The sequence below is a fragment of the Nyctereutes procyonoides genome, unplaced genomic scaffold (assembly GCF_905146905.1).
Source record: "Nyctereutes procyonoides isolate TBG_1078 unplaced genomic scaffold, NYPRO_anot_genome, whole genome shotgun sequence".
NCBI lineage: Eukaryota > Metazoa > Chordata > Mammalia > Carnivora > Canidae > Nyctereutes > Nyctereutes procyonoides.
This window is the reverse complement of record NW_026575046.1, coordinates 33,939,019-33,964,929: the sequence shown is the minus strand read 5'-3', so window position 1 is coordinate 33,964,929 and position 25,911 is coordinate 33,939,019. Positions and strand designations below refer to the sequence as shown.

Here is a 25,911-nt window from a genome sequence, read left to right as displayed (position 1 = left end):
ACTGAACCTTGGTTTTTGAAGAATGTTTTCATTTTTTAAAATTTTAGAGCCCGGATATCGAATCTTTACCACAAACAAATACAGTCATTTCAAAGTTACATGGCAACTTCAAGCCAGAAGCTGTCAAGGTACTCATGTACATAGATAAAAGAGTATATTTAAAAATGTGCATGCTTATCCATGCTTATCATTTGTCAAACTCAAAAATGTAGAACATATTCCTACAGGCAAGTACTTTTACTAACCACTTTCCTAAAACCATTCCACACAATGGTTTCTTATGATCATCATTGCAAATAAATATATCCATTATTTAATTTTGTGTATATATTTAACCAACACATTTTGTACTTGTATTTACATAGTTAGGTGCTAATCAGTTCTAAAATTAGCAAAGAACCACTTTTGGTCAGAAAAATAATTCAAAAATGCGGTAAATTTGAAATATGGAACCTACGGGGTTTGCAATTATTCCACAGAAGTGTTGCCACCTCATCTCAATTACATCCACAAGACCACCCTTCCTCCTTTTTACCCCAAGGGTTACAAAATGAAATTCCTACAGAGGCTCATCAGGAACAGCAAATGTATACAAATTACGAAGGAGTAAGGGCTGTTATAAATCAGGGAGCACACTCCCCACGTAAAGGGCAATCCCATTACACTGAAAAACACTGACACTCAACAGATTCTTGGACTCACATGCCACTTTGGCCAAGGGCCAGAAGTAGCCCACAGACACCTCAGAGTTTACTCTTCAATAAAAAAAGACCCCTAACTGTTCACAAATTAAGTTCAGTATCTTTTAAAATCCTGCCTTATAAAGTATGGTATGAAGCTTTTTTAAAGTTTGCATTCTTAAGAAAACTGTCATTTTAAGATGCTATTCTATAAATACAGACTAGAAATGGAATCTTTGGAGAAATATTGTTCTTAATACACTAATTAAAAGTGACAAATACAGGGTTTTTTCCCCCTCCCAGATGAAATACAGCTTTTAATGCAACTCTCCAGGGTGGTTTCCTTTTACCACCCAGCAGATATAGGAAAATTATATGGCACATGTGAGCTCTGGTCTATGTTTAAATAAACCCTCTGCCCTATGGTGGGACAAGATGCAAAGGAATGAGTAATGCATTTACTTTCTGTACAATTTTAGAACAATCCTCCCACACCAAAACTATTATTTATCTAAATCATGTAAAAATATCTTTTCTATTTGCAGTACATCTGTACATTCATTTTGATGACACTTGATTATACAAAATTGTTAACAAGTGCCCAGATTCTAATTGTAACAACTATGGTTTACTTCAGAACTTCGCAGGCTCCTAGTCCTTGTCTTCTCCCTGAAGTCAGTTTAAAAGTTGAAATCATTTTAGAATCTTTAAGTGAAAGAAATGTCACTTATCTCAAGCCAAGTAAGAATGAGTCAATATTAGAAAGCAGTGATAACTAAAGTCATTATAAGTTCAACAAAAACAATTTATGCCAAAGTCACCTGAATTTTAAATAAGCCTACTAGTCTTGCAGAGTAGAAGAATTCTGTAATTGTAGGATCTATGGGTTTTGGTAAAGAATCTGCCAAAATACTTCTTAATAAACCTATGAATGAGAAGCAAAACATGTAAAATAGATTAGGCTAAGATTAGGACGGTAAATGTATGTTAGGTCAGCCCACCATATACAAAAAAAAAAAAAAAAAACTTCAATTCATGATTGATACAAAGATGGGAACTTCCAAGAATGAACGTATCTCTCAGAGTTTGCCCCAAGGCTCTCTCTGCTTTGCTGCCTCCCACTTTTTTGTGTCCCTTTCAAAAATCTATTCATCAAAAACTAGGAAAAAGTCCTAGAAGTCTAATATCACTTGTCAAATGTGCAAGTGGCACAAGTTTGATACAATGAATAAAATTCTGGAGTTTCAGTGTGATTCAAATAGACTAGAATATAGGGCCAATATCACAAATAAATGTTTGACAAGGATAAACATGTATTTCTGCATCTGAGTTCAAAATTAAATCCATTGCCAAATCACCACACAAAGAAATAATTTGACAATAATTCAGAAGGAACAACGGGTTGTACCCCAATTCCAAGTCTATCTTCAATTGCAAGGGGAAAAGTAGCATGAAGGAGAGGGTGGGACACGTGGTGTAATGTTTAAGTCCCTAGGCTCTGATGTTTGCAAGCTGTATAGTCCCAGAACTTCACCTAAGTCTGTTTCCTTCTCTATAAAATGGCAATAATAAATACCTCTTAGGGAATTATAACAATCAAATAACATGTTGAACATACTAATGATATTGATAATAACATCTATCACTTATTTGAATCATTAACCACAGGCACTATCGTATCCATCTGTCTTCTATCATAGTGTTTGGCATATAGCAGGTTTCTAATAAACTATGGCTCTGATTATGCACAAGTTGGCCTTACAGCATTATCTAGGAGAATCACTGACAAGCATGTAATTAAAACTCCCCACAGTTCCTGACTCTAGACTCCAGAGTTTAGTATCTGCAGCAAGCCACAAAGACCCTTGCCCTTGTGAGGACCAGCTCCACCACAAGTCGTATCTAGAATTTATGAACTTTTTAAAGTAAGACCCTTCTTTAGAACTATTTGTTTTCTCTGCTCATGATGTCTCAAGTGTGGTGACTCTTTCCCAAGTGGATGATGACCCATGCCTCTTGACCTTCATCATCTTGGGTCACATGGAAGACTGAATTTAATATTGTGACATAGACCACATTTTTGGTCATATTGCTCCAAACATAACCTCATAAATATTTCAAAAATTTTTGTGTTTTTGCATGATATTGTAACGGTAAATCAAAACCTAATTTTATCTCTTGGATAAGAGATGTTATTATGGAACACTATGAATTACTCTGATTAGGAGAAATTTAACAGATTTAAGGAACACCCAGAAGAAGGTAGCTGGGATTATAAACACTCTAAATACCATGCCTTAAGACAAACAGTTGAAAGACTATTTGAATGTTTGGCTTATAAAAATTGGGGAGGTGAGCTGAGGGAAAAAAAAGGTGCTCTCTCATGGTACCTGGGTAGCTCAGTTGGTTAAGTGCCTGTCTTTGGCTGAGATCATGATCTCAGAGTACTAGAATCAAGCCCCGCATCAGGCTCTCTGCTCAGTGGAGAACCTGCTTTTCCCTCTCCTCACTTGTGCCTTCTGCCACTATTTCTATCTCTCAAATAAATAAAGTCTTTTTAAAAATTTTTTAAAAGGTGCTCTCTTGAAATGTCTGAAAGGATTCCCTTTCATGGAATCATGAATAGATGCAGAATATAAGTAGGATGAAGGAACTCAGGATAAGTAACCTAAGAAGAGTGAAATGACCAACAATGAACCCAACCACATTAAGTTATAGAAAATTATACATCATGGAGCATCTGCGTGGCCCATTCCATTCAGCATTCTACTCTTGATTTCAGCTCAGGTCATGATCACAGGGTCATGATATTGAGCTCTACATAGGGCTCCGTGCTCAGTACGGAGTCTGTATCTCTCCCTTTGGCCCTCCACCCTCTTGTGCGCTCTCTCTCTTTCTCTTTCTCTGTCTCAGTCTCTCTCTAAAATAAGTAAATAAATCTTTTTTCAAAAAAAGAAAAGAAAAGAAAATTCCACATCATTAGACATACCTAAGCAAAGGACAAACTACCAGATGCTAAGACTGTTGTAGAAGGAATACCTCCCACCTGCAATATAATTTTAGATCGCAGGTTTCAGACTAACACCCCCACAGACAAATCAGACATGTTAAATTTGGCCCTAGATAGTATTTTCCTTCTAATGTGAGTTGTATAAACATCTTCAAATTTAAAATATATAACTAAAACTCCATATTTTCAGCTTCCTTTGAAAATCAGAAGATAAGGCAATACTTATAGCTATACCATGATGAACAGCTGGAATCTGATTTTGATGGTCTGTATTAAACTCTATGACTGATATCATTTGTTTTCATGTCTCCTTGGAACTCTTAAGTTATCTCTGGAGATTTTTCAACCATCGTGATTCTCTGATCCAAAGGAGAATGACTCTGGGTTTTAAAGCAGAAGGTCCATATATGGTCCAACCTGACTGAGTTTGTGTCCTTGGACAAACTGCGTGAGTCCTCTAGTCCTCCCTTCTCTAAAAGAGGAACAAATGTGTTTCCTAACCGTCTCGCAGGGTTGTAGTTAAGAACAACATGAAATCGGGGCACCTGGGTGATTCAGTAGATTGAGCCTCTGCCTTTAGGTCACAGTCTTGGGGTTCTGGGATTGAGCCCCCTGTCGGGCTCTCTGCTGGAGAGAGAGATTCCTCCCTCAGTGGGGAGGCTGCTTCTCCCTCTCGCTCTGTGCACTGTGTCTCTCGTTCTCTTTCAAATAAATAAATAATCTTTAAAAAAAAGAAAAAGAATGATGTGAAATCATTTGTGCAAGCAACACCACAACACTTGTAAATGTACGATACTATCACCAAACACACATATGGTTTCCTTATCCATTTCAGGAATACAATGATATTGCTTCAGATATTTTCTTAAAATAAAAACAGATGTGATAAATATCTGAAATACCTACATTTTGAAAGAACATAGATGAAATCATATACTGCCTGATGAAAACAATAAAAATCCAACAGTAAATTAGGTATTTGGATATGTATGTGTTTAGCACCTTACCCCTAAGCTGAACCAACCTTATTAATGTATTTTATATCTGCTTCTATAACACTTTGCCTAGAAGAGCTTAATAATTCCACTTTGTTTAAGTGAGACAAATACATATAGAGAAAAGAAGTTAGAGCAGTGTGACAATTCCCAGAAATTTCAAACAAACTTGACACAGAGAAAATAACACCACTCCTGAATGACTCATCCTAATTGCTGCATGCATCACATGCATTGGATCATTACAAAATTCTCCATTTTCTTACATCTGATCAGAGATAGGGTTTGTCTATCTAATCAAGATAGATTAATTTGTTTCTCTAATCAAGAATCATTGGAGTGAAGATACTAGAAGAAGGAAATGATCTACAGAGTTAGAACGTGGCAGTTAGAGAGTAAGGTGTTGGAATTCAGATCATGGGAATAGTGCAGTTGTTGAAAAGAACAACCACAGTGAGGACAGGGTGGTCCTCAGGTCAGCAGCATCAGCATCACTCTGAAGCTGTTAGAAATGTCAATTCTCCAGCCCCACTCCAGATTTACTAAGTCTAAGGGTGGGGCACAGCATGCTAAATTGAAAAAGTCTCCCAGGTTATTCTGATACATGCCCAAACTTGAGAACCAGAAGACTAAGATAGGCCCAGGGTAGTAGTGAGATGAGGTAAGGTAGAGAATAAGATCACTGAAGGATGATAATTAAATAGACTGGCCAGGAAATTGGGGAAATTATCTGCAGAGAAACTGCAATTGTCAAGAATTATGACCAGAGTTGTTTTAAGTAAAGAGAGTGAACCAGGAGTTAAAATCTTCAAGAATTTAGGAAGCATGACCTAGGGGTTTGTAGACTACTATAACCAGCAATATAGTCAAGTGTTCCAATTTTAAATCAAACAGCACATAGAAAGACCCTGTGCCCAGAAAGAATAAGAGACAGAAAGAAAAAAGCACAAACAGTGAGAGGTGAGACAGGTGTGAGCTAAGATGGAAAAGAGGGAAGGATTTGAGTCTTATCCTAAGACAAAATGAAAAGAACAGAATAATTTTAAAGTAGCCAAAAGTGACAGGATGAAATCTGCCTTTCTTAAAGACAGAGGTAAATGGTCAAGTCATATGGGTGTTTAGGAATGCTAAGACTCGGGTGTTTAGGAATGCTAAGTTATTAGAGGTAGGGGGAAATACTGAGAAATGGCTGGGAGAAGCCTGGGTCTTTGGTCTCCATAACTGGAAGCAGTTTACCAAGATAGAGAAGTGAAGAGCATGGTCAGTAAGCTAGGGAATAACCTTATTACAACCTTACAACATGGAATATGATAGGTACTATAATTCAGATATAAACTATCTTATGTTATGCCAACTTGTGAAGCCATAGAGCTGAGCTTCAATTCCCAGCTTTACCACTATGTAGCTGGTAACTCTTGAGCAAGTAGTTAACTCTAACAACTTTAAAATGGAAATCATGGGCACCTGAGTGGCTCAGTTGGTTAAACACCTGCCTTAGGCTCAGGTCATGATCCCCAACGCCTGGGATTGAGCCCTGCATGAGGCTCACTGCTCAGTGGGGAGTCTGCTTCTCCCTCTGCCCCTCCCCTTCCCCCCTTTCCCCTCTCTCTGCTGGTGCACCTTACTCTCTCTACCCAACTCAATAAATAAATTAAATTAAAAATTAAATGGAAATCATAAGACTTACTTTACAAGTAAAAATAAAAGATCCCTACCCTCCTAGGAAAAGACTAATTATTCTGCATCCATCATCTCAAGGAACTGGTTTTAAACTCATACCAATGGAGCACACAAAATCTAAAAGCCAGCTATTCAAGCGAGAGTCTCTCCTTCCCAAAGTCAATCAATTCCAATAACCGCACTTCCTCAGGTAAAGGGCAGCCAAATCCCTAGACCCTCTGCTTCTGAAAATCACGCAATCTCTGGACTCCTCTTGCCATGCACCTCTCCTCTTGCATCCTCCTACTCCCTCCTCAAGAAGACCACTGTCATACACTACTTTGAACTTTGTTTCTATTTCTTCTTCTCAAATAGATATATATGTACATATATACATACACTTGACTATATTACTAGCTACCCTCCCTGGTTATATATAACATATACAGGTATAAACAATAAAAGTTGAGTGCTGCTTATTTTTTAGCAAAATGCAAAAATGTTGTTATAAATAATATTTCATAAATAATGTAATTATTGAGCCTAATATTTATCTCAAGGTTAGTGTATATAGTCATGAGTCACTCATTTTCTCTGCTATTTCATCCACTGCATAAATATCCTACAACTTATCTATTCACCCCTAATGATGGGCATTTTGGTTATTTCTATTTTCTTACTATTATAAATAATGATTTTATGAATACTCTGGTATGTGTCAACTGTAGCACATATGCAAGAGTATCTGGAAGACATATACAGAGTAGCAGAATTACTGAGTCATAGAGTATGCCAATGTCTAACTTCACAAGAAAATGCCAAATTTCTAAATGATGCCCAATTTACACTCTCAAAGCAATGTAATAAAATTCTCTCCAATGCTTCATGTTTTCAGACATCTTCATCTGCTCTAATCTAGGAAGCACAAACAATATTTCACTTACATCTCATTCTTCATTCCCCCAATTACTAATGAGGTTTTGCAACTTTTATTATTATTTTTTTAGGTTTTGCAACTTTTAATACATTTCTTGATCACATGTTCTTCCTTTTCAGAGCAACTTTTACTGAAGCACTTTGACTGTTTTTCCATTAGGTTGTCTTATCTTTGTTTTTTGTAGTAGCTTTTTATAGATTCCACTCACTACTTCATCACCTACCTGTGTGGAAAAAAAAAAAACTATCCAGTTTGTAGCTTATTTCTTCACTTTATGTACCTTTTGAAGAGCAAAATATAAAACAAAGGATCTGTAAAGTCCATAGGTTTTTGGTTTTGGTTTTGGTTTTTGCAATGTCCAATAAAATGGATAAGCCTCTAATGAGATCAATCAGAAAAAGAAAGAGGGCAAGAGGGAAGAAGGCAGAAGGCAGATTGTGATGTTGTTTGGGAGTTTAGTTTATGCTTCCGGGATTGATTAGACACACGCTTTTATTGTCTGGCATTTTATTTTCTTCAAAAAAATACACGTTAGAAAAAATATACTATGATGCAGATAATATTTAGCCTTATTTCATTTTACCTATTTATTTTACTTATCGTTCCTCCCTCTATATCAAATCTTCTTTTAGTATTACTTTTCTTTTGTTATTTCCATTGCCAAGCTCAATTTGTCTGAAAATGTGTTTATTTTGTTATTATTAAAAGGGAAACAAGTCTAGCTTGACAGTTTCTATCAGATCTCTGAAGATACTATTCCAGATCTTCTGTCCTCTACTGGTGTCTGTGAACAACTGGTAATTGTGGGTCCTTTGTAGATGATCTGTCTTTGCTCTCTAGAGGCTTCTAAGACTTTCTCTTTATATTTTGTATGTTTATGTTTTGTTATGTTTTGCAATTTCACTACAAGTATAAGTATGGATTAATTTTATTTAATGTATCTTGCTTGTACTTTGTGTGTCTGTGGATTAACATCATCTATCAGCTTTAGAAAACTCCCAGATTTTACCTCTTCAACTGTTAGGTCTCCTCCTTTTGCTCCCCTTCTGGGGCTCTAATTAAACATATTAAAAACTTAAATCTGTTGTCACAGGCTAACATTTTAAATAACTGCCTATACTTCTTTAAGGATTCATACCTCTTTATTTTATGTTCCATATGTGATAATTCCAGCAACTAAAAATCTCAAGGAGTTAAGTATGTTTTCTGTTTTGTTTTCTTTATATCTTTGACTGATAATGGCTGGTTTTCTTTTTTTTAAGATTTTATTTATTTATTCATGAGAGACACAAAGAGAGAGAGTCAGATACATAGGCAGAGAGAGAAGCAGGTTCCATGCAGGGAGTCCAATGTGGGACTCAATCCCTGGACTCCAGGATCATGCCCTGAGCTGAAGGCAGATGCTTAATCACTGAGCCACCCAGGCATCCCAATGTATTTTTATCATCTTTGATTGTAGGATCACTTTTTTATCTTTTTAATGGAATTCTTGTAGTCTCATATAGGGTATGCTTTCCTCTATAGAGAATGTGTGGTTGCTTTTTTTTTTTAAATGTTTTTAATTTTTATTTATTTATGATAGTCACACAGAGAGAGAGAGAGGCAGAGACATAGGCAGAGGGAGAAGCAGGCTCCATGCACCAGAAGCCCGACATGGGATTCGATCCCGGGTCTCCAGGATCGCGCCCTGGGCCAAAGGCAGGTGCCAAACCGCTGCGCCACCCAGGGATCCCTGTGTGGTTGCTTTTGCTAGAAGCCACAGGAGGCTACCAACCTAAGATCACTTGGTCCCATTCCAGGTCATGATTTCATGTAGGAGTCAAGTTTAGTTTCCTTGACTTCTGGTTTCCAACTGGCATGCTCAAGCCTGATTGGTCCTCAGATACAGAGCTATTTGGGTATCTGCCTCAGAACAGTTCTGGTCTTTCTCACTTGTTCTTTGCTCAGTACTTCCTACCTGAGTTTCTGCTCAAGGTTTGTTTTTGTTTTCTCTGAGCGAGATGGATAGGTACTTGGAGGGTTAGAGATGTCCTTTACCTCAAATCAGTAGTGCACTGACACCTAGGTTTAACCACAATCTAGATATTTTAAAACATTGGGATAGTCTTCCAAGTGAAAGTATAAGATAATTATTTTTAATTTCTTTTATTTTTTTTTATTTTTATTTTTTTTTAATTTCTTATTTTAAGAGTTCAGTTGATATAATTAGAGTCACATAAAACTATTCATCACCATTATATGATAGTTCTCCATTAGATGACACGTTGGAAACACCATCCAATTATATTGCTCCTACCAAATCACTTCCTTTCTGGATCCTAGTAGATTTACTATCTACAGCATCCAGTTTAAGTCTTAATTACATATAAGAGTTTTATCATTCTCATTCTGCTCTGGGTAAGTGCTGTCTCTAGATTCTCCAAAGACACAAAGCATTGTCTTTCCTTGTCTTCTATTCTCCCAGCACCCCAAGGACAAAAAGTCCTTGATGAAAAAATAATTGTTGGTGATTTCAATGTGTAAAAAAAAAGTTCATACAATTGATTTAAAAACAGAATTCTTGAAAACAAGCACAAGAGATACAATTACAAGTCCTCTCTCCCAAAATAATTCCCCCATTTATTACAAGTAAAATCAATGATGAGAAATATAAATACCCAACACCCTGCTTGAAACTACAATTTAAGCTGTTCACAGCAAAACTTCCAAGAGGAAGTGGGAGGGGAAATGCTATCATCACTGCCTTGAGGAAAATTGAAACTCTTAATTTTGCATATAATAAATTGTATTTGTTTCTGTATGAGTCTCCCTCTCTATCACATTCTTAAACAAGAGAGGGGAATCAGAAATATATTTCCTCCTTCAGGTTTCAAAACCAAAACAGACCTAATGATACAAGCACAATCCCTTAGTGAATAAAATTACAAACAGTCTAGCTACTCAGGACCAATTTGTAATCAGAGCATCAAGTCATACTATACGAAAATGTCAATTCTGGCGCAGCCTTGATGAGCTAAGATTGAATGTGTGGGCCAGTTTATCATATTATCCCAAATGCCCTCTTTTAAAGCTGGCAGGTCCAATTCGCGAACAAAAAGGATTTCAGTTTGAGGGATTTTGCATCTGAAAAAGAACCACCCAGACTGGATAGTGTTTTTCATTGCTATTTTATTTTCTTAACGGAAATAAATGCACAGAAAACATCGAACACAAGTATGTTCTCACAATCAACTGGTCCTACATATATGCTTCCACAACACTCTTCATTATGATGTATAAAAATAAAAATCTTATGCAGACGTAGGAGACACTTTTGCTGGGGTGCCTGGGCGGCTCGGCTGGTTAAGCATCTGCCTTCAGTTCAGGTCATGATCTCAGGGTCCCAGGATTGAGCCCCAGTGCTGCCTCCCCTGCTCAGCATGGAGTCTGTTTCTCCTTCTCCCTCCTCCACTGTGCTCATACCCTGTCTCTGTCTCTCTCAAATAAATAAAATATTAAAAAAAAAGAAGGGATACTTTTGCTGTTAAAAATATGTCATTCAATAAAAATATATTAATACATGTCAAGCATTTTGATACCATCTGCCTCATCTCTCCCTTTGAGCTGGTGGAAGTAATGCTGGAACATGCACATTAAAAGCTTCATTAAGGTAGGGTAAGGGGAGGGGGAGCGAAGAACTGGCTCTTATTAACTCTCAGGGCTGTTTCAGTTCATTCTGTTTCATTCAAAACACCTAATCTTAAAACTGACAAAAACTTACACTTGGAATACAAAGAAAATTTCCTCCCTCCTTAGGATGGTATGGACATTCCCAACTGACCATTTAAAACCAGCTTCTTTCACAAATTTCCTGAGTACTCTGCTCATCAGGAGGCAGCTGCCTCTATCTCTTACAACTGTTTTCAAACTAGCCAAACCAGTGAATTCACTTTCTAATTCGTTCATTTATTCAAGCGTATGGTATGTGCCTTCACTGAACAATTGTTTCCTGACTACAATTCCTTCAAACTCACTAGGATTATAGGCAAGGGAGCTTCACTGAAAAATCCTGAGCTCTATATGTTTATATAAAGGAAAATCTATTTTATTGTTATTGAGAAATAGCCATTTACCCTCTTCAAGCCTTCTACAGAACCCTGGCTGGGGCAGCTTAGATGGAACATTATATTTCTGCCACATACTCATATGCTGGCCTTAAGCTAGGAAAACATGAACTACTACGGTCTCTACTTCAAGAACCACTAGTTTCCTTGCTGGTTCTCCTTGTGAAACCCAAATCCCTCCTCAGGGCCTGTGTACTCGCTCTCCCTTCTGCATGGAATGTTCTTTTAGCAGTTATCTTCTAGACAGCATCTGGCTTAAGTCTCAATAACACACAATTGTTTATCATTCCCAACCTGTTTTGATTAAGTAAATGCTGTTTACAGATTCATCAAGGACAGGAAGCATTGTCTTTATTTATCTCCTATCCTCTCAGGATCCCAGAGATAAAAGATCCTCAACAAATAATTGTTGGTAGTTTTATTGGTATAAAAAAAGTTCACACAGTAGTAAAAATTCATTTCTTAAAAACATGCACAAATTAAACTCGATTTAGTGGGGCCTTCTCTGGCTCCACTTCTCTCTCTCTCTCTCTCTCACACAAACACACACATGCATGTGCATGCGCGCACGCACATGTGCGCGCACACACACACACACACACAAAGGTAGGTTCACCCGAGAGTTTAGTCACCAGACTTTACCACAGCTAAATAATTCCCAGTGCATCCATATGATGTCACACTATGCAGCTCAGAAAAATAACAAGGCAGCTCAATATAAACTTATGTTAACATTCCTGAAGATGTGCCATTTAAATTTAAAAGAACAAGATATGTTGCATGCTGTCATTCATATGAGAGAGGAAAAATATGTGCATCCTGTCCCCATGCATAGTAGGGAAAATGCAAAACACCCTGGAAACATGGTTGTACCAGGAAAGAGGGAACTTGGGACTTGGGATCAGAAATAGAAGAATGCTTCCTTTTCACCCATTTATACTGGTTAGCCTGTTACCATTCATACACAGTGTTAAATTAAAACTTAGCACATTTTAAAAATTTGGCCACCAATCTTAGGTCCCATCATCTTTCCAGAAAGAGTCCTTTGTACACCAAGTATGGCAAAGCCAGACTGTCATAAGATCCTCATATTAATAATGCCTTTAAACCTAGAAGTAGCTAATACCCTCTGAGTTGAGAAAGGGAGGAGTGGGCCAGAGAGAGACCGGTATTGAGAGAAAGAACATCCTAGTTGGCATCAGTGCTTCTTCCATCCTTCAGTATCTTATCCTTAATCATACAATCAATGCATCTGTAGAGGCCTACAGAGGAGCCAAAGGGCCCTCACCACCATCCCTGCTGCTCCACAGACCCATTAAACCACAAACACCACCACCAAACTCATGCATCACAAATCAACTGTCACTGAAATCTCACAAAAAAAATCTCTACTTGGAGTGAGGTAAAGTCAAGGTCAAGTCAAAAGGCAGAAATTATGAACAATCAATGACGACAATTTGCTATTAGATTGAAGGTAAGTAATGGCCCAACATCCACAATCAAAAATGCTTTTACTCATAGTGGGAGTGGATCCTGGGAGCCTGGGTCTAACACTGGTTCTGCACTAGCTTGCCATGGTACCTTGGATCAGAAAAAGTGGCTCTGCCTCTACAGGCCTCATTATCTCCACTCTAAAATCTATATTTGCCAATTAGGTAAGAGCTTTGCAGATCAAGAGTGTCACACCATCAGAGTCATGGGATCAATTTTGCGTGTCATAGTATGATTTTTTAAAAATTAACTAGAAGAGAATGGAAAACATCAGAGTATATCACCCAGAGTAAGGGTAAATATTTTTTGAAACTTTTGTTTCACTCATATTTGTATGTTGTGTCTGTACTTGGGTATGTGTACAGCTATAGACTAAAATCAGAAGTATCAGAAAAACATAGTAAAGGTGTTATTTTTTAAAACCTTTGTATCAGTTACGTATGGATGTGTATACTAGATAAGCATGTGAAATATGTTTCTTAATGTACATTACAATCATTTGAAAGCCACAGGACAAGTGAGATATTCTCTAAGCTACTTTCAAGCCAGGGATTTTCTAAGTCAACTGGAGACAGTATTACCTAGTGAAGTTTGAAAATAAGAAAAGTCTGGGTTCAAAGCACTGCTCTGCACTGTTGGTGGTGAAGATTTGATGCACATTAACCTTTCAACCCTCAGCTTCCTTAGTTTCCTAAAGATCCTACTTGGAGATTTGGGTGTCTGGGAATAGGGAAAAGGATGATCACTTTCCCTCCTGCCCATTTGCACTGCTATTCCACAATATTTTCCTTCTTAGACTACCACCTTTTTTTCTTACTGTTCTAGTTGTATCCTGCCCTGACTTTTCAGCATATTTGTCATTTCTATGGTAATATCATGATTGCCCTACCCATAACTATAATTGCTGGGCTAGTGGACATATGAAATGAGAAAAAACATGAAAGGAACTTAGGAGCATGTCAGTTTACATCGTAGGACCTCAATACATGGTGATAGTAATAGTGGAAGAAGTCATATGAACAGGTGGTGGTGGTGATAATGGTAGTATTTATCCTCAATGCCTATCAAAATGCAGTAAGGTCAAACATATAAATGAGATAATAGGTCTAAACAGCTAATGTAGCTAAACTATATCCTATTCAGAAAATAGTGAATCACAGAAAATTCCAAATTATCTGAAGCCCAAAGTAATTATTCTTTAATGAAGGGATTTTAGAAACCCAGATGAAGTAGGAAAAGGAGGAATTCATTCTGGTAGTAGAGGTACAAAGAAAGGTGCCTCTTCCTTGCACCCAGTCCTTGAAGACCAAATCATAAATAGCACCAATAATCTCAGACTGATTATGGCTGAGAGGAAAAAGAATTCTTATCTGGGCCTTCCCTCCTTAAATAATCACAATTTTGTTACTTTAGGTAGGTTTGGTAAGATTTGGGGATGCAGAGAAGGTGCTATGTTGAGATATTTCTGCTGCCTTCTCAGCACTGATTATAATGTTTCCAAAAGATCATCCACAATATATCGCATCAATGATCTGTGTCTTACTGGCTCCATAATATTGACACCATGTGATAAAGATCTGTGTGTTAACAATGTCAGAGTAGACTGCACACGTTTCTGCGCCCGAGGATGTATTTAGGCTGGTCCATTTAGTCAGACATCAAAGCACCTCAGAGGGAGAGAGAAGGGTCCCAAGGTTACCATGTCCCATCTAAAAAAAAGCATCAAGAAGAAAGGGGAACCTGATCTGAAACACTACTTGCCAACAAATCCTCAGCTAGAGGCTTGGCAATGCACTTCCATATATCCTTAAATCTCCTTGAAATACCACACTTGAACATCAAAGAAAGATCCCTGTCAAGTCACATTTCCTTGTTTGAAAAGCAGACTGGGAATCCCAGAAGCCCATAGGACCTCGACAACATAGGACACGTTGACATGATCTCACAAACTTCTCTGAAACGTGGGGTTTGCCCTAGTAGCACACCACTCCAGTCCTGCTTCCTTCCTTTTCAGCATGAGCGCTAACTTGGAATTTTGCAAAGGCCAAGCTGTGTCCATGCAGGAAGGCTTCCAAGCATGCCTTCAAAGCAAACAAGTAGCTTACCACAGATGTGTTAACCACTCTCAGCTGTGCAGGAAGACTCCAGGGCTAGCAACCTCTGGCTCTCATGATGGCTCTGGCACTTATCTGCTGGATGACCTGGGAAAAGGCCCTTTCCTTCTCTGAGCCTGTCCTCTCTTCTCTTGACAACCTGGTAGAACTAGATTATCTCTAACTTTGGTTCTAACTCCCCAAGTCTATTAATTTTTAAAACTTTTGGGCTGAGAAACAAGTATCTTTCTGAGCAACTAATTAAAAGTACAGATAAAATCACATTAACTTATAAATCAGAATGTCCCTTCTAATTACATCTTAAGCAACATCACAGTGGAATTTGCCCAAAGCTACCAAAGTAGTTAATCAACAACTACTGATACCATTACATTCCTCCTTCCATCTGAAGGACTGGTGCCTCTGGGGACACATTATACCTCCTGCTTTTCAATTCCAATGGTTGGATGCTTGTCTCTTAGAGTTTAAGGACAATGGCCACTTTTTCTGGGCCATCAAGAGTTAGTTCAAAGTTTCAATTGGTCACTCAAAGGTATTGTATTAGTTTTCTATCTGTCATGCATTGTCCTGGCCACTGTAAGTACAACTTCAATTAAGAACAGATTCCTGAACTCAAGAAGTTTATACACAGACTAAATAGCATATATAGAGAAGTAAGTAGACATGTATATTACAGTTTAAGTAGAAGAACACACTACAAAGACTTCTAACCCTTGAGGAGTCAAAGGAAGTTTCCCAAAGAAGCAATATCTATGCCAAGATCTTAAAAACAGGTAGAAATTAACCAAACAAAAGTAGTGGGGAACTGTTTTGGTTTTTTTTTTTTTAAGATTTTATTTATTTACTTGAAAGAGAGTGTGTGAGCAGGAGAGTGAGAGAAAAGGAGCTAGGGGAGGAGTAGACTACCCACTGAGCAGGGAGCCTGATGTGGGGCTCAATCCCAGTACCCTGAGATCATGACCTGAGCCAAAGGCAGATGCTTACCCAACTGAGCCACCCAGGTACCCACAGTTGAACTCTTACCAATCCATGAGACTCTTACCAGTTTCTGGAAAAGCAAAACCACATTTTTGGAGGTGATGTAACAACCTAAAAATTATCCCCCCGAATTCAAAAGATCCCCATCTAGAACTGCTCTCCTTAATGTTCTATGTAATGGGTTTAATTAAAATCCAAACCAGAATATGTTGCATATCCAACACTGTTTCTTAATGTATAAGAAGAGAACAGGGAGTTAAATCAATGCAACAGTAAGAGTCTGTGGGGGTTTAAAAGGGCAGATGTGGCTTTCAAGTCTCCCGCTGTTACTTAGGATCTGGGTGACACTGCAAGTTGCTTAACTTCTGTGTTGTCAGTGTCATCCTCAGTTAAATGAAGCCTGGCACAGGACAAATGTGTAACAAATACTACCTAATAGAGGAGTCCTTACCACATACCAATGCTGTGCTCAGCACTTTAGTCACTGACGAAGGTAAGTCCTGGCCGCATACACAGAAGGGGCACCCTGTTCGTGCCTCCGACGTCCAGGTGAAGACACGGAGGCTTGGAGGAGTTCAACAAGCAGACCCAGGCTACAACAGCTAGCAAGGTGAAGGTAGGCCTTGACCCCAGATGTCTGCATTCCAAGCCCTAGTCTTAAGCACAAACAGTGTTTCTTTCTACCTTCTACTTCTCCACTGCGAGCTCTGCCAGCAACGTAGGTTTTCACCACTGAAGTGGCAAAACATTCCCAGCGTATTAAAGATGCGGACGTTGTAAATGGAGTTATTCCTCGGTTTGTGTGCTATTCGAATGGCTGTCATTATTTAAAACACATGTTATCGGACAATCGCTTATCAAAGCTACCTGAGGCTCAATTACCATCCTTGAATAAGAGGTCAGGGTTAAAAGCATCGGATTCAGAAAATAAATCTGGATCTGAAAAGGGAAAAGATGACAAAACAGTTTGCTGGACAAGATGTCTGGCACCTTTGGCCACTTTTCAATGAAATAGAAGGGAAAAGATGTTGAGGTCACCGAGAAAACAATTTAAGTGGGCCAGAAAGAGACAGAGTGTGTGTGATGGCTCCTTTTTCCCTGCAGGAGACACTGACATAGTCTGAGGGAGTCAAAAGTGTAATAATGAAGAGGAGGCAAGGGGTTTTTCTCACACCACAGCTAGATCCACTAAATTGGGAGATGGAACTTGACACTTTTGACATAGCAGCACATTGGCCTGGCTCATGGTGTCATTTTGTGTCAAGTATTAGTACAAACACCGTCACTGATGCACTGAAGGAGCATTTGATGTTTCTTTAAATGGCTTCCAACTTGGCACAGGAAAAAACCGAGTATCATAAACATCAATGTGATTGCTATACCTCTCAAAGAGCTTTCAAAGTTGCCTCTGGGTTGACCAGCTTGTTTCTTTACCTGTGGCACATTAGCAAGAGCTACAGAACACATAGAGCATACTACTTTTTGTGTGTTTTTTTGATTGGAAGCAGGAGGGACTTGGAGTGCTCTTGAAGCTGTCTGAAAGAGACCCACAGTGTCAGAATCCAGGAGTTATGACCGGGGTGAATGGTAATGTGCGGCTGCAGACTTGGGGCATAGACAAAAATGGGCTCTTTGCCCCAAGGTTTGGATTTGGGAAGCCTTTAGCGGGGTCCAGGAACTTGTGTTCCAATTGAGATGCTCATGTGACCTTGGTGATAAGCTAGATGCAACCGCACTGGTCTGATGGGGACAAGGCCGGACTGAGATTCAAGCTATCAGGGCGCTGGCCCCAGTTCTGACACCTACTGGGTGTAGGATCTCTGGCAAGTCACTTTTTTGTTTTTTCTGCTACTTCTCCTTTTCCTCCATTGATAAAGTGAGAGAGAGACAGAGACAGAGACAGAGAGTCTCAGGAAAGCTCTCCGAGGATCTTTGGCTCCACCATTCTCTAACAGAGTGTTGGGGTTAGGAGCCACTACAGTACTTATATAAGTAGGACCTTAGACTCAAGTCCCTAAACCTAGGTTCTGACTTTAGCACTGCTACTCTCCAGTTGCTGGACAACTAATATGATTTCTCTGGGAACAAGAATATGTATTTAGATTATTATAATTAATACATTTATAACAAGTATTCTAATTATTACAATTAATAGATCTATCATTTTGAAGCTTCTGTTTCCTCAACTCTAAAAGACCAGTGATAGAAAAAAAAAAAGGGCCCATGGAATAGTTTTAATTATTAAATAGTTTTTGTGTTGGGATGCCTGTGTGGCTCAGCAGTTGAGCGTCTGCCTTGGGCTTAGGGCATGATCCCAGGTACAGGGATGGAGTCCCATATCCAGCTCCCTGTGAGGAACCTGCTTCTCCCTCTGTCTGTCTCTGCCTCTCTCTGTGTGTCTCTCATGAATAAATAAATAAAATATTTTTAAAAAATAGTTTTTGTGTTAAATAGGCAGTGTCTAAGGAGTGCCCAGGACGGTGCCCTGCTGAGTGCTCAATACCTGGTAGTTGTGGATAGCCCTGACAAGGTCAACCAGAAGTGCTTTCTGCTGTCCCCTGGAGCTACTGTGATTAATGAGGTTCATGGAAAGGTAACCCTGGCTGAACAATCCTTGGGCTTGTCCTTATAGCAAGAGAAAATCACAAGAAATGAGCACTTTTGGCAAGAGGGTGGGCTGCTGGAGAGAGGCATGAAGCTAAGTCTCTTAGGAGGAAATATGGGAACAAATGAGAGAAGGGCATTGCCCACTCTACACCACGTTTATCAAAGTGTGGGTCCAGGATGACCTGCTGGAGGAGGGCCCGGGCGGTCATTAAAGCACCTTCTTGTCTCTGCTGGCTGAGATTCCCAAGGGAGTAGGTCCTGTAATTTGTTTTTCTCAGAGGCTAGGCAGGAGATTCCTCCAAGCTGGGGTTAGAGCATCACTGGCTAAAACAGTTAAGGAAACAACCTTCTCCCCAATTCTCCAGTCCTGTGTTTGCCCAGGAAAGAAAAATAAATAAATAAAGCCAGGGAAGGCGAATGAACTCGTGCACCTGTGCATATACCAAGCATCTGAACTTCTTACATTCTTGTCATCTCCAGTACAGCTGGGTTCCAAACCAGTGTCCAATTTCTGCATAATTCACAACTCCCCAGAGAAACAAACACTGGCGAAGGGCTACCTAAGGATGTGGATTATGTCAACTTCCTTAGACCATCTGAGTGGTTTGTAAAAATTAGATACAAGAAGCGAGTGCCTCCCCTCTTCCTGGACCCACTCTGTTCTCCCACCCTTTTCTTTCTTGCCCCCTGACTTCGCCACCCTGGTTCCCATCCCTGTCCCTTTGAGGCTTTCCTTCTCATGCTCTTTTCTCCTGATTTATTTTCTCTTTCTTCCTTCTTTCCACTCCTCTCTCCTATTTTTGCTCCCTCTACCCTATAGCTTTCTTTCTCTCTTTCGTCTCTTTCTCCTTTTGCCTCCGTGTGTGTGTGTGTGTGTGTGTGTATGTGTGTGTATCTGATTCCCCTCGTGTTCAGCCTCTGTGTGTCTCTCTACTCTGTCAAACAGTGCGCCTCACTGCCAGTCCCTGCTCTTGACGCCTGCTCCTGAGTCCCCTCAAGGAGGAGCCCCTAGGGGGCACACTCCTGGCTAGGAAGCCGGAGGCCCACGCTCAATCAGCCAGCGCCCTCTACAAGAGGCTCCCTCTAGTTACAAGTTCTTGGAGACCTGCTGCCAGAGACCCCCAGCGATGAGGGTCCCTCATGGTAAGGGACATGGAATCCCACCTGGGAAGACGCAGCAGGGTTACGGAATAGAAACAGTAAGGCCACAGGGGTCTAGTCCCCAGACCTTCCCCTGGACGGGAAGCCCCGGGGCCAAGCCTGGCAGTGGAGAGTTCTTTTGCATTGTGGAATGTGTCACCTCATTTCCCTAACACAGCCATACCCCAAGAGCTGGCAGTGGAGTGGCAGCGCCAAGATGCTGGGAAAGCTTCAGCGTCTTAAAATGCCCATCAGTTTGCATCAGCCCATTAACAAAATCTAAGTAAAAACTGAGCCTCGGCTTTGCATGTAGACTCTCCCCCCAACATCCCCTCCCCCAGGATGCTCCTCCATCTACCAACCCCAGCCCATCTCTGGTTCCTAGACATACCAGAGCCTCTGCCATGAGCAGAGATAACTTTCCAGATCTACAGTTAAGCAACCGGAGGGATAGAGAAGTCACACAGCAGGCTCTGGAAGATGCTACTTTGGAGGGCCACTGCTATCAGGACCCAGAGTATTTTGCACACTCGAAAACACCAAAGGATGCAGAGTTCAGATGAAACTTTTTCAAAGCTGAACCACAGCCTCTCCCAATTCCAATCTCCGTGGGCAGGTGCAGAACTTTGTCTCTCTCTAGTTTCTTTCCGTACAGCTCTGGAGCTCGACCTGCCCGCACACTCCTCCCCGCACACCACCTATACACGCCAATCACCTGGAGCCCTCCGTCTGAGTCTTAGGGTGAAAGTGCAGGAGCCAGCCAGGTAAAGAAGAATTCACTCAGGCCGAGGCTCATCGCAATGCTCCCGCAACTCCCCCTCCCCTTAGGGGAGTATAGAGGAGCAAAGCGCTGACGTTTGGCTCCCTGCCCAGCCCGGGGAGCTGGAATACCCGCCACCAGGGACTAAAGAAGGCAGGGGCTCGCGTCCGAGGACCAGCCAAGTCCACGTCGCCCCAGCTGAATGGCCCCTCAGTTGCCTGCAAGTTGAAACCTCAGTCAGGCACACAATGAGGCCGCTGTTTTCCGACAGGAGGCATTTGGATGCCTCACACACTCAGCGCAAACCGGGCCTGAGAGCAGAGCGCGTTTCCTTACCCATGTTCAGATGCGCCCCTAGATGCGGTTCAGTTGCGGTTCCCTTCCCGCGTGCCTGGCCCCAGGAGCCCGTGCAGGCCACCTGTTGGGCTCTGTCCGGCCACCCTAGATCTTGCGCCCACAAACCCGCACTGAGGAGCGGGTCATCCAGGGTACCCAATCCATCAGCAACAGAGAAATTTCACTTGCGCCTCCTCCTCTGGCTACCTTCCCTGCTCCCAATCACACACATACACACTTGCTTCACGTCCCGGCAGTCACTACTGTTTTAGGAAGCGCGCTCAGCCTCCCCGAGGGGCCCGGGCTGCCCACGATCTCCGAGCGCGCCCAGGCGGCGGTGGATCTCCAAGCGCTCAGCCGGGTGTCTGCTTAATGCGCGGGCGGCAGAAAAGCCCCCAATGCCACCCTGGTCGGGGAGAGTCAGTGGCCTGCTCTAGGGAGCCCCCTTTCTCCTGTAGAAGCGGAAGGGGTCTCCTTCCTTGGTTCAGACGTGAAGGCAATCGGGGAAACCCCGAAGGCAGTCGGGCCGGGGCAACCAGTGTTGCGTTTCGCTGCCAAATCCCAGGATAGGTGCAAAGGGTCTCAACTTTCTCGTGTCTCCCTGCCATCCCTGCAAGCAACTAGCTGGGGGAACGGTTCGCCTCCGCGAACGGGCTACTCACCCCTGGGCGTGAACGCCGCCCCCGGAGGGGACCCCCGCAGACCGGCGCGCGTGGAATCCGTGCAACGCCTGGGTGTCTCGCTCGTCTCCCGGGCCACGCGGCTAAGGCTACGCGCTCCAAGCGGGGCAGCCGAGGGCAGTCGATCCCATGGGTGGCGAGTTGGCAGAGGGCGCGCCGCCCGGCTGGGGGCGCATCGCTCCGAGCGCCGGCGCAGGCTGCAGTGGGGCGAGGGGCTCCCGGGGAAGTTGGCGGCGCCGGGGGTGGACTTCGGACTTCGCGCTCGCTTCGGCTCGAGCGGCCCGGCGAATCCTCTGGGATAGGCAAGGGACTCGCCGGCGGAATGGGGCCGCCGCGGGCCGAGAGGCTGCGGGAAGCCTCCGCTGGCCGCCGCCTAGGAGGAGCCCAGCGGCATCGCGCTGCCTGGAACCCCCAGCCGCGGCGGGAGCGGAGAGCTGGCGAGAGAGCCGGGCTGCACCCCTCGCTCAGAGCCCGGCTCGCCCCAGCCCGCCGCGCCCCTCCTCCCGTCCGGGCCCTCCTCCCCTCGGCTGTTGCACTCGCTCGCAGGGCTCGCGGGGCTGGGCTCCGGCCAGAGGCTGAGCGGAAGGCGACCGCAGAGCCTGCAGCATGGAGGGCGATCTCGCCGGCTCGGGCTCGGGCTCGGGCTCGGGCTCGGGCTCGGGCTCGGGCTCCGGCTCGGGCTCGGGCTCCGGCTCGGGCTTGGGCTCCGGCAGCGGCAGCGGCAGCAGCGGCCGCCGCCTCCCGCGCGCCCACGTGCCGGAGCCCCGGTGTGCGCGCTCCGGCCGGCCGGGCTGGAGGGAGGGAGCTAGGGCGAGCCGCGGGTGGGGGTGGCGGGGAGAGCCCGCACGCCCGCGCAGCCGAGGAGGGGAAGCCGCCCAGAGGCTCCCCAGGGCGCAGGGCTCCTCGTCGGCAGCTCCGGGAAGACTGGCGTGCAAGGCTCCCCTAGCTCCCCCCTCCCTTTGCAGAACGGAGGGAGCCTGAGCGAAACCCGGGTCGCGGGGGGTGGGGGCGCTCCACTCCGCAGGATCAGCCGCGAGCGGCGGCCAGAGGCGGATGCGTGTCTCCACCAAAGGGACAGGTTCCAAGTACCCTGGAACCCCCTCACCTCTCCCAGGCGAAGAATGGGGCTCGGAAACACCGAGTGAGGGAATACGCGGGCTCCCAGCGAGAGCTCGTTCCGGCTTGCCCCGCCTTCCTCCCAGAGTAAGCACTTTTCCCGTTAACCAACGGACTCCAAGGGGCTCCTCCTTCCAGGGAGAAAGGAGTTGTCTTGCAAGATGGGCCTGACAACCTCCAGTCAAGTGACCGATAATTACTGAGCGCTCACTCGAGGAGCTGCCCGGCGGTGCCCGGGATCGGAGGGCCCTCCCTGGCTGCAGGCTGCGTCCTCTGCTCTGCGCGCCGTTAGGGCCCTCCTTGGGCCTCCTGGCTCCAACCGTTGAACGAGGCTCCTTCCTGATAGGAGTGAGGAAGACAAAACAAATACATATGAGCATTTTTAGATTAGCAGACACTTCAAAGGATGGGTAATAAATAATTCGTATTAACAAGAAACCTTACTTTTTATTTTAAAAAAGTTACAGAACAGAAACATCTCTAGGGACACACAAAAACTAGCAAAATGTACATATTACTGAGTATGTGTGCAGACACTTAGAGATCTCTGTCTCCAAGCTTCTCATCATTTTAAAGGAAGCATTGAGGCTCAGAAAAGACAAATGGCTTGTCCAAGGTCAACACAATTTGGTTAGGCACATCCATTTTGGTTAGCTCTGGTCTTCTACTGCCAAACATGTGCCTTCTCTGCCACACATCAGGACACAAATTATACTCAGCAGTTTTGTGATGAGCATCAGCAAAAGGAGAGGCATTTATTTCCTCTGGGGCTTCAAAAAAAAAAAAAAGACTTCATGAAAGAGACGGGATTTAAGCGAAATCCTAAGGAGTGGGCAGGATCCAGAAATCTGGAAAAGCAAGATCATGCAAGGCAAGGGAGAGAGGTCAGGATGCGAGATGAAGAAGTACATGTTACAAGAGCAGCAAACATGTTTGGCAAGAGCAGAGAGCTTGCCTAGGTGATGGGGATCCACTGAAGGGGTTTAAGCAGCAAAAGAAAAATAGTGAAAGCTGCTTTTTAGGATGATCAATACATCCCTGTACAGAATGGATTTGAAAGGGGAAGAGATGAGGAAAGGGGAAGGCCAGGGGGAGGAAAGAAAGGGAAGGAACTGCAGGCATAGCAAACCATTAGGAGGTCAAGGCAGTTATCAGGATGCAAGTGATGAAAGCCTAATGAAATGTGGTGGCAGGTAAAGCTGAAATCAATGAAGCTCTTCCCAACCCTGTTCTTTTAAGCCTGTTTTATAGGAAGTAGTCTGCTGTTAATTGCAGGGGACACTGTATGGAAAGGCACATGTGTCTGAGATATAATGGAAAATTGGGAGCCAATCCTCAGAGACTGCAGTGGAGCTTTTCACAGTAAATGGTCTGAAGTTTCCCTGGTCCCTTGGTTTCAACATTCAGCACCCAGGAGCTGGATGGCCACAGGCTTTGGGGAAGAATGGGCTCAATTAGGATTTCTATCAATCAACCGAAACCAAAAACCAGGAAGAGAAGGGGAAATCCTGTTTCCTTTCATTCCTTTGGAGGCTCTTAAAGTCTCAAATGAATGGCTTTGGGGACTTCCTTAGGTTCTTGAAATAGAGTTTGTCTTTGTAACACTCCAGCTCCTTACAAGGACCAGCACCAGCAGCACCACAGGGCATCTGAGTCCCCTGCCCTATGCGACTGAACCAGAATGTTTGTATGAAGATTCCTAGCTGATTCACATGTATAAGTTAGAGACGCATTTCTCTATCTATTCCTCTCCTAATCTAGTGTTCTTCAAACTTTTGAGTGTGAAGCACAGTGTTTTTAAGCCATATATTACACCTTACCTACACACACACACACACACACACTTTCCTTATAATTTATTTTTTTCTTTCCTTATAATTTAAATAAAAGTTTCATAAAACAACACATCTTTAATGTGTGATTCCCTTCAATATTTTCTATCCAATTTATTTCATTTAAAAAAATGCTGGTCATGACCTGCTAATTGATTCCATGACTTGCTAATGGGCTGCAATCTGTGGTTTGAGAAATATTGAGCCAAGCTATTAAATATTATATCTTGGGTTTCGTTTCCATGTGTGTGTATCTTATCACCTCTATTAGACCATGAGTTCCTTGAGGGCAAGGTTCGGATATTTTTTATCAGTGAAATATAGATCAGAGTTAATAGAGAGTTTTGTATGTAGTAGCAACTCAGTAACTCTTCAACAAGTAAATCAATCCATTAAGGCACAAGTGGATGGAAGCCCAGGGATTGGGGGCAAGCTGGAAGAAGAAGAGACTGAAGCTTGGAGTATAGGAAAAGTCTAAGCCAGGAAAATATTTACCCAAAGCTCCAGGTCCCTGAAGCAGTATCAATGGACTATGAGCAGAAAAGGACGTTTCTAAAACACTCATGCATTCCAAATGCTCCAGTGCAGGCCAGAATCTTATTTTCCAATAGAGTTCACCTTTATTGCTTCACAAAATTCCAAACTTTGGGGACTTAAGTAGGAAGGAAAGCAGCTGAACAGCTAACATAGATTCTTAGACAAGGAAAAGAAATGGAGAAATGACAAGGACATGTCTGTGCAAATCTGACAAGAAAAGAGGGAAACCTCTCATGCATGGTCTTGTTCTGGGACCAGTGCCACTGACCAAAAGGAGGAAAGAGCTGGGACTGAATACTCGGTTGGAAGCAGATTCGTCTGACTCTACAGAGATGCTTGGCAATTATATCTTTCCAAAACTCGAAATAGCTTCTTTTGGAGGTAGTAATTTCCCTGCTGCTGGAAAGAGACCACAAGGAATGAAGAAGTCCTTATTGTTTACCAACCAACAAAATGAGGGGAGAGTATTGATTTATTTAAAATAAATAAAATCACACCTAGAGTGTGAACAGTAGAGTTACAGTATCTCATATTGTAAAGTCATCTCAAATGTCCACCAGTTCAACCTTTCATTTTAAAAGAATCTGTGGAAATTATCACAGATTTCCTTATCATGAGATTTATAAGAAAGCTATAGATCAAGGATTTCATCTTAGACTTTCAAATTCAGGCATATATATTTTACATAGGAAAGCTATAAATGACACATTATAGGCATCTCTAATTCATTGTGAAGATAATCAATGAGTTCCTGGAAAAGGCTGTCTGTGGATATATTTATTGAGTATCTACTATGGATTAGGCACTGTAGCAGGTATTTTGCATGCTTTCATTTCATAAAATCCTCTTTTAAAAAATTCCATAAAGTAACCGTTTTCCAAATGAGGAAAGGCAGGATCAAAGAGAATAAATAACTTGCCGGAAGATTTTAAGGTT

General features: G+C 42.4%; 1 protein-coding gene across 1 annotated transcript in view; it reads right to left on the bottom strand.

Moving 5' to 3' along the window:
- The window catches only part of SGCD (sarcoglycan delta), a 909,403-nt gene extending 887,624 nt beyond the window's left edge, over positions 1 to 21,779 (bottom strand). Inside the window, exon 1 of the mRNA XM_055325395.1 lies at positions 21,473 to 21,779. The gene's annotated coding sequence lies outside the window, so the exon portion shown is untranslated. The remainder of the gene's footprint in view (positions 1 to 21,472) is intronic.
- Positions 21,780 to 25,911: the final 4,132 nt, after the last annotated feature.